Genomic DNA, 10,798 nt, shown 5'->3' on the forward strand with positions numbered 1-10,798 from the left:
TAGCAAAAAGAAAGAGACAAAAAAGGTGCAAACGTAATTCAACGATATATTGAAGGTTCCGAAATAAGTCAGACCGCATCGTTCCAAAACACCCTACGCGTCTTCATTCGTAATAGTTAATTAATGAAATAAAAGTTTAAAATTCAATAAAATCACCATATTTTACGTATTTTATTATACAATCAAAACAATGAACTTATACAAATTTACGCAGTTTTTACGCAATAAAGAATTCTACTTAACTACTTTTAACGATCTCTACTATAGTTGACAAATAGTAGTATCCGCAATTCGGACCGTATCATACAAAGTTTTTTTTTACAAAAAAAAAGTTGTCGATTCAACTGTCAATTGATGTTCGTTAATTCATTATTTTCGTATTATTTTATTGAAATTTCTTTCGTTTTGTTTTATTGCGGTAATTATAGTTAATTGTTAGAATACCTTCAGAAAACATGAGTAGAATAGTGATCCGTCCGTCTGGATTACATTTTTTCATGTTATATTTTTTGATGGCTGACTGACACGAAAAATTTTGTGTACTACACGAGATCAAAGTTATTTACATCTCGTGCGCTTTTGGGTCCCTTACTACGCTCAAGATTCTAATTTAGATTCACTCGCTACGCTCGTGAATCTATTATAGGATCTTTCGCTTGCACGGGACTCAAAACAAGCACTCGAAGAAATATCAAACTTTGCTCTCTTGTTGTACAAATAACTATTTCACTCATGTTTTCTGAAGGTATTATAACAATTAACTTTAATTACCGTAATAAAACAAAACGAAAGAAATTTCAATAAAATAATACGAAAATAATAAATTAACGAACATCAATTGACAGTTCAATCGACAGATTTTTTGTAAAAAAAAAAACTTTGTAAGATCCGGTCCAAATTGCGGATACTACTATTTGTCAACTATAGTAGAGATCGTTAAAAGTAGTTAAGTAGAATTATTTACTGCGTAACAATTGCGTAAATTTGTATAAGTTCATTGTTTTGATTGTATAATAAAATACGTAAAATATGGTGTTTTTATTAAATTTTAAACTTTTATTTCATTAATTAATTATTACGAATGAAGACTCGTAGGGTGTTTTGGAACGATGCGGTGTGACTTATTTCGGGGGTCTATTATAAACCGCCAATATACCGTTGAATTACGTATGCACTTTTTTGTGTCTTTCTTTTTGCTAATGACGTGAAAGGGATAAAGACAATAGAATCCAAATATTTCGAACTTGTATTAGGCCCCGCACGTTGAAATGACATTCGAATCTAAAGGTCACTTGAATGTTATTTTGTCTCACTCGGTGAGAAAAATGCGATTTTGCTCACTGTTTTTAAGCAGCAAATTACCCTTGTTCCAGCTGCTGACGTGAAAATGAGTTTTTTATTTATTACCGTCGTCTTTATTAAATAAAACCTAAAAGTTTCTGATAATACGTACCTACTCTTTTCAACGGTCGATAATGAATAAAAATTAAAATATCGGAAAGTTTAATTTGCTCTAATGAAATGTCATCATCATCTTCCTCGCGTTTTCCCGGCATTTTGCCATGGCTCATGGGAACCTGGGGTTCGATTGGCTACTAGTCCCCAGAGAAATGGCGTAGGCACTAGTTTTTACGAAAGCGACTACCATCTGGCCTTCCAACCCAGAGGGCAAACTAGGCCTTATTGGGACTAGTCCGGTTTCCTCACGATGTTTTTCTTCACCGAAAAGCGACTGGTAATTATCAAATGATATTTCGTACATAGGTAACTTCCGAAAAACACATTGGTACGAGCCAGGGTGTGAACCCGCGACCTCCGGATTGCAAGTCGTACGCTCTTGCCGCTAGGCCACCAGCGCTCTATAACTATATTCACTTAAACTAAATACTTAACTAGAACTAAATGTTTTTTTAGTTAACTATTTCAACTTAAATTTATTAGTAGTCGCACGCTAAATTCCGGGCCCTTCCTCATCTTTCAAGCATCGTTCTGGCTCATGGAAGCCTGAAATCCGCTCTGCAACTAATCCCAAGATGATAAAAATATAGGACCGGTCCTCTACAGAGTATCGCGTTCAGTGCGGATTAAACGACGGCCGATGGGAGATGACCATAATAGTTACCGAATTGTCCTGATATACCTCATATAGCATATATTATGTATAGTATGGTATATTCAGCGGACATCAATAGTTTTGAGCAATTTATTGAAATTTGGCTGCATACTGATAATGAAACCTCGTTGCTTACTTGTTTTTAGTGAAATTTGATTAACAAGTAGTAAGTTTCCTTATTAAAAAAAAAAAACACAAAATTTCACTGAAATAGTTATATGGGGCTCAAATGGGTAACACTTCAGGTCCGTATTATTTTTCTTCGCTTGATCCGCAGCCTGTATAAATTAGATAACTTGGCAGCCCTTTTTTCAAACAGAAAAGTTTTGCTGACCGTGACCGTTTTGTAGTAATAATAACTTGAGCAGTTTCGTTGCTCTCATTATCATATACAATTTTCGGCATTTCCGGCTCTTAGTCCATATGTAGAGAACCATCAAAAGTGATGTTTTTGGTTGAAGAAATGTCACTATTAACACTAACTGATCAATATCGAATTGTCCTGTAAGTGGGCGTAATACATACGTAGGTACACAATATTGTACGCGTTTCTAATTTTAAGTCCGACCATCTTAATCACTTTTTGGCATTCTGTATCAAAACTTTGTAATCACCTAAGAACCTTACAAATGTATAACACTTACGCCATCTGTCTCAGTTCATGAAAATCAAGATGCGCGATGGTTGGCTAATTTTTGTTGGTTAGAGAATGAACTTTGCGCAGACGCGCATAATAGTTATTTCTATTGGCGGTAGCATCCGCTAGATGGTGATATGTATCAGAATGACATAAATTAAATTCAGAGCAGACGCTATTAATTGAAAAGATGACAATATTCAATTTATTATTATTTATAGAAGACAAAATTAAATGACAGGTAGAGAGTTCATTGATTATCACGTTTTTCTTCAAATGTTGTGTCTTTCCGTATAAAGAGATTAATAACCCTTTACGGCCGGGAAAAATATTTTGCAAAGATTCATAAAAAATGCATGTGAACCGTTTTTAATTGTTATAAAATACGCGTATAAAATGTTTAAAAAAATCCTAGTGTCCTTTATCATAAAAAAAATCGCGTGCACGAAAGTGACGTTCAGGAACTATCTGGAAATGCACGAACGTGCAAATTCATTGAGTTTTGTAGAATAATATGACTAAAACGCAACATTTTACAGAACAATGCATGTGTATGCTGCACATGCATAGCATATGAAGTAATCAGTATTCAATTTAGCATAATTATCACAATTTTCTTTAAGAATCAACATCTTAACGATTAAAGAATGATTAAAAACAATAATCAACAATTGTAAAGTACTCTCAATTCAACTACATCTAAAGGAAATGCTTGAAAAAAATATTTTGACGTGTAACGAACACGTTGCATTTAATACAACGAGTAATAGCCCTGCTGAAGCAGTCTGAAGCAGTCTGAAACTGGCGGGCTCTTGGAGATTTGGTATCGTCAAATTGAAGCATCATCTGAAACATCACTCAGACGCCTCAGACATGCTTCACTACGTCGTTTTCTTGGTGGTTTAACCAACATTTCTAAGATTTTGAAGCGAAAATTGAGTAAATCCAGTATTTCGCACCTAGGACGGCCTATAGCATCACAATCAAGCGAATATTCATAAAATGAATACTGATTAATTCACATGTAAAAAGAAAGAAAGAATTTAGTTTCAGTGTCCATCTCCTTGTTTAAAAAAAGGTCTCCCATGGGTTTATTAGTTCATAACTTTTTCTGAAGCTGTAACATACACGTATGACCGAATCTTTATCTCCCATCTGTTGACAACCTTAATGCTGATCGTTCCCGAGCAGTTAGACAGTAGGAAAACATATTTGTTGTCTTTCCTCCTAACTAGTGACACTGGGTCTGTCACCATCAGCAGATCTTTAGGTACATCTCATCGTATTCGTCGTTGATTCTTTGATTTCGTTTTCAATTCATTCAAAAAGCGAATAAGGGAATTCTTCGAGGTCATCGTATAATTCCTCAATATGTGATATACTCGTATCATTATTGCACAAAATTTCAAGGAATTTTTTGCCTCTTAATGGACGCTTAAAAAAAAACACAAATCTAACATTACAAAACGAAAAGTATTATAAAACTATCAAACATATGACTATTTCTTTTGATTTGATTTTCTGCGCAGAAGCCGGATAGACAAAAACTTGCAAATAGTTATGACCATCGATTTACGGGCTACGGCCGAACCCACAAATTCGTGCACTTCTTTTTTACGAGCATGTAGTTTCCCCTTAATAACTTATTGTTACTCTAATTTGTGATAAATAAACACACATAACTCTTTTACTGTAATAATTAAGTATTAAATAACAAGTTTGATACCAAAATTATACAAAATTAAGAACTTACGTGTGCCACTGCTCCCATCAAAAAATGCTACCATCTTCAAAGCAGTCTCGCGACGGACTGATCCTACTGACCTGCGGTATTTAGTACTGAAACGTGTCGCTAATGTCTGCAAATTCGATCGGAATAGGTCTGAGCTCGAAAAGACAATTTACTTGCGGGCAGGATTTTTTAAAAGTAATTTGCAGAATTATATCGAACCGGTCGTAAAGGGATAATATCTGGGAGACCAAGCTTTGCTCGGAAAACAAAAAAAAACACAAAAATGTGCGTTTAACCCGAGATAAGACCTAGCTGAAGTACCGTTTGTGTAACCTACTTTACACTAGCCGTCTCCATAATAATACTTACAAAACAAAGCACTTCCAGACAACGCTAGCAGCGATCACTAGTGTGTAGGAAAAGCATCGATAATTGAGTTTATCGAATTAGAAATTCCCTACCTGTCATTTAATTTGGCTCCCTAAAATCCGATGTCTGGTAGTCTAACTCGTGATAATTTCTGGCCAGTATAATGATATCCGCTTTGTAAATTACCTATGTCTTTCAAAATATTTTTATTTGGGTACAATAAATATAGATGGAATGTGAATGTGAATATGATTGTTGTCTGTTCCGTAAACAGACATAACATAACATAACCTAACCTTTTTCTTTAAGGGCCTGGTATGGTTATGTGGGACTCCCATATAGGCTGATGAGACCACCCACCCACTAAAACCCCTCTGTTGCCGCCTTCGTGCTATAGGGCGAGGTCCCAGGAACGCCGAAGTACTCTTCCGCAACCTCGCCAGCGGCCGTCCGGGCTCGAAATCGACTCGTGGGGAATAGATCACCCCTCCACCTCAGTGCAGACCCAGCATCGTTATGCGCCTCACCACCTGTGCTACCGTCACGGTGGCGAGGCGTGCTGCTTCCCGGTACGTGTTCCCCGCGACGTGACCAGCGTGTCATCTGCGTAGCAAGTCACACTTGACCCCGGGAGAAGCTCGGGCGCGTTTAACCTAACCCAACCGAAACAACGGTGTTCCTGCCATTTGGGATGCGGGTACAGAGCCGCAGCCAACACGTATAAAGGCCCTTTTGATACTATATACAGCAACCGCCAGGGTGTAAGGACTATCGAGACTTTAATAAATCTAAAATGAAGGCTATTGGGCAAAAGTGATGGACTAAATACTGCTCTATTGAATTTTATTTCGAGCAGACGGTAACTCACCCCCCACGAGACTGACCCCGACAAAATTATATAACCAACGCGGCACTTACGTTTCTGTTCTACATCTACATGAGAGCTACGCTCATATGCTTAAGCTTTTCTGACCAGGGGGCCTAGCCAACATGCCAATCGTTCGAGCTAGGATAGTGCCACACTAGTGTGGTTGTGCCATAGTCATAGAAAATTGACGTTTATTAAGACACTCCACATTATATATATTAGGTATATTACGAGAAAAGTTATGTATAACACAAGCATTATATCTATAACAAACCGGTGACGTCAGAGCTGGCGGCTTCCTCGCACAACGTATCAGTATTGCGATACAACGAGGAAATACCGCCAGCATCCTTGGTACGATGCCTCAAGGGCCTATTTTAGGTATAAGCTAGTTATAGTAATCATCTGTATATATCCATTATGTATATTGTTAGTAAAGATAAAGATTTTTAATAAAAAAAAATCTATAACATCAACATCAAACTATCGTCGTCAATATTTTGATTTACACTCAAGAACAAACAACATACGTGCTGACTAATCATCTTTTAAATGCTGATACAATACGTTTATTACTCGGCATAAACACGTTTTAGTAACTAAGTAGCGCTAAATTTAATTACCGATAAATTTCCGTTAAATGTAGGTAAAGTATGGTTCCTAAAAAACTCTTCATTGCAGATAGCTGTCATAAGTTTCGAAGAAAAAAAATCCTCCAAATCAAAATAAAGCGCCACGCGGTCAGTGCAAGGCCAACAAATGACTACCTAATTAGAGACACAAAACGAGCGCAAATATATCTACAGGCGGCAGTTTAACAAACATTCCCGGAACATTCACTTTGTCATAGATTTGTAAAGCGTGCACCTAATTTTCAATAAGGACATATGCTATAAAGGGTTTACATTGCATTACAATATTCTAAAAAAATATATAAAATAGTCGCGTTATACATATATTTAATGACAGAAAACGCACCACAAACAATTCAAGGTAGGACCTAGAATTGGAGCTACAGTAAGTAGGGATTTTTTTGAAATTCATAACCCTAATGGTTGAAAATGCCTAACTACGAGTAGGTACTAGTACTTCTACGAGGACGAAGTCAGAAGAGGGTGATGGGAAAAACACAGACGCACTAAGACGAGATTGTGTTTCGATACAAGATATGGTTGCGAGGGATGGTACTTTTCCCGAACTAACTTAATTTCCTTTATTTGTAAATGCATTCCCTAGACTAGACTAATTTATATTATTTAGTTGTTTCTAATAAGTAACGTGCTTATTCAAATACTAATAAACTTTTATTAAACCAAATGACGTAGTTAATAAGCACTTTGGTAAGTATATTTACTAGCTAGAATACTCGTAACGGTATAAAAAGTATTGCTTTATCCTATACGAGCATTAAGTAGGTAGGTCTAGATAAATAACCTGGAAAACCCGTTTTTAGTAAACCAGTTCTTCGAAAAGCCTTGGTGAAATCGTGTTTTCACAAAATAAAAATAATTTTGTGACATGCCTTGGTGGAAACTTGTTTTAACTGTAATTTTTCAGCCAAAATTAGTTTTCTCAAAGTGCCTTAGTGACAACTACATAGTTGTGTTCCAAAAAATAATTTCTTTTTTACGGTAGCATGACACTCAAAAACCACCCACCCTTCTTCAGCAGTTGACTAAATACTTAGCAATGAAGTTACTATGAAACTTTTTTGCAAAAAATAATACGGCCATCACGGGTTATTTTTTTATGAAGGTGACCATCCTGTAGATTGGCATCGGCATTAGGTCACACCACCCAATGATTGAAGCCAAACTATTCGTCAATACAGCGCAACGTACGTACATAGGTAAATCAATCAGTGGCGGGCCAAGGGTAACCCAATGCCGAAAGTACACCACACTACTGTTGATTCAGCACATGCGGCTCTGATTATTGATTTTGAAAACGTTTCTATTAAATAAAATTAAGTTACCACCACAATAAGCAATAAGATGTACTGTGCTTACTTATTAATTAACTAGGCAATAAGCTAACCCATCTGTCTTTAAGGGAGTCCCCTCTGCCAACAAACTGTCTTGCAGTTTGGCAGAAGAAAAAAATTTGTAAAAGCAAGGTTATTTACCAGAATAAATGTTTTCTTTTTATCGCAATCTTATCGTAAATGTGCTTCAATCTCAGTAATTTTTAATTAAGTTAACAATGTGACTAAATTAACCAGAAAAAAAGAAAACATACACCTACGGAAGGAATTATATAGAAAACAATTTTGAACTAGGGAAGAAAGCAAAAATCTAATATTTTTGGATTTGTGTTTTTGAAGTACTACTATTTATAAATTATAAACTGATCTAAATGATCTAATCTGGGTGTGATCATACACCAAAAAAAGTGACCAAGTGACAAGACGCGAGTTCGACTCCCGCCTCGGCCCCCGGTGGACTTGGTCATCTTTTCTCTGGTGTATGATACCTATTTAATGACCATTCTCTTTCCGCACAGACTCTTGAAGAAAACTGTCTTAAGCTCTCTTTTTATGGAAACAGTTTTGGCACATTTAATTTATTTTTTTGACATGAGTGAGTTGTCCCTTAAATTTAATAAAAATGATTATTTCATTTCATGCAAATCGACTCAAATTGGATTATTAATGCACTAACATACAAAATGTGTAGGGCAGGAAGGATATTAAACGACTGCAATCAGAATACGAGTCGAAAGTATCGTTGGCACAACAGTCCTTATAATTAATAATTATAATCATAAGTCAATCTATTTATTTATTTAAACTTTATTCCACAAAATTTATACAACAATGTACAAATGGCGAACGACATAAGTCAATCTATGATGATATAACTATTTTCAATACCTTCATACTGTACGCCGTTTGTCCGGTTGCTCGGTGGGTTGCATCAATCGATTCTTATGTTTTTTTTTTCGATTTAGTTTTTCTAACTCTTTTTCAAAATGGCATGACCATTGGGGTTCGCAAGGCAGCTCGCAAAGGCTCTTGTAACAGACAACGGCAATGACAATAAAACTTCACTACACACATTTTTCTACGTTATTCTTGATAAATAATATGACGTCCGTCTGTCTATCTGTCAAGCCGCTAAATATCTCTCTATATAATATGAATCAATTGAAATTATTGATCTATAGGTGCAGGGAAATTATCTTCCATGTAATTTAATATTTGTGTAGTAAAAACCATAAAATGAATTTGATGTTTTATCCAGGCTTTAAAACTATAACTCGTACAGGAATAAGTATTTTCATTTATCTGCACGCTCTACCATTGACAATGTCATTTCATGTATTAATTTAAAAACGACAATAGTGTTCAATCGTATTGTAATCGCGGTTATGATCCTTGGCTAACTTCTGCCTTCCTTCCATTTTTTTTCTTTGCAATGAAATATTTCTTGCATGTAACAAAGTCAATTCGCGTTAAATTACTCACACTTGGCCAAAGGTTGCACGTTGCACCGTGCCATATTTTGTTTACAATAAAAGAACTAATGGTTCCAAAGAGAGTTTCGGATTTATCCCACTTTAAAAAAATCACTCTGTAATTATATTTGCCTGTATTGGTATGATATACATACCTAATATACAGCTATAGGTATAATATATATAAATATCTTACAGTTGATAAGCTCACATGGGTGATAGTTAATTAATTGTACCTCTATATAAATAAATACTTTGCAGCTAATTTGGTCCAATATTAGATGTAATTTACCATAACTCCTATACCTACTCTTTAAATGTATGACTTTCTTCTCTGATATGACTTAAGGTTGACTCACGCTACACAGGGGCAGGGCCGGGCCGGAGCTTCCGGCGCTTCGTTTTCTATGGAAAGCATTACGTCATCACCGGAGCTCTGTAGTGGCCCGGTGCGGGCTCGGAGCGGAGACTAGCCGGTCATGCTATGAGCAAAAATCGGACTTCCCGGAGCCTCCGGGCCACCGGGTGACTTAATTCTTCCTTTCGGGTGATATTCCACTAGTCTAAGATCTTTGTCCAATGTGCATTGCATCTCACTCTCTCATTAAGCAAAATGTCAGACGCAAATACACATTGGACCAAGATATTGGAAAGATGAAAAACCAGAATACCACCCTTCGCAATGTGCATGCTCGGATGTGTCGGTATATATTTGCCAAAATAAGAAAGTTACAAAACTTCATAAATTTGTTTGTTAAATATGGATGGTAAAGCCAATACATTACTTGGTCGGGTTATATTTTACTCGGCGCAGAGAGAAGTTAATTAACAATGACTGTCAATCTCTATATGAAACCAAATTTCTGTAAATAAAGCTACACAATTCTACATATTGCCGGTTTTGTGGAAAGCAATAAAAAAATTGTTCTTATATTTATTTTAGTCACGCTGGCTCCACATTTTACTTGAGATAGTTGATAGCGCCAGACAAGTTGCCTAAGAATTTGTTACCAATTTTAATAGTTCCTAGATATTAACCAGTGTGTTAATTTTGTGGGCTTAAATGAAGTGGAATAAAAAAATGTTCAGAAGAAGCAGAGCTTTAAGAACTAAATACTGCCGTTTCGTACATATTGTTGGATTATCATATTATTGACAATGAAATAAGTTATATAACAAAAGAATAACGTACTATAAGTATATATAAGTCGTTACGTAGCCGCCTGTTGTCTGCCTCTACATTTAATCAAATGTTTGTTTTTAGATCTGCGTTTGACAGTTAAGATTCCATATATCGAAATAATTTAACGAATGTGATTGCACGCTCACACGTTTCAATTTCGAGTTGGTAAGTTTTTTGACCGAGTCACCATAGTAATCAATGCTTTACAAAAAAAGGTAAAGAAGCAATGTCAAAGGTTACGTCATAATTCGTGCCCTAGGGCCCTAGGCTTCAAACAATGATTCTTCTACAACCCGAAACTACTCGTACCTAAAAACTATTTCCTGGAAGTTTCTCAATTACGTTTCATATGACCGTTATAAACTCCAATTTATTCGTTCAGCTAAAACTAGATATCGATTCCTCGAAAATGGAACGAGTATAAAAGAGAATAAAAATTA

The sequence above is a fragment of the Cydia pomonella genome, chromosome 1, assembly GCF_033807575.1.
Source record: "Cydia pomonella isolate Wapato2018A chromosome 1, ilCydPomo1, whole genome shotgun sequence".
Classification (NCBI taxonomy): domain Eukaryota; kingdom Metazoa; phylum Arthropoda; class Insecta; order Lepidoptera; family Tortricidae; genus Cydia; species Cydia pomonella.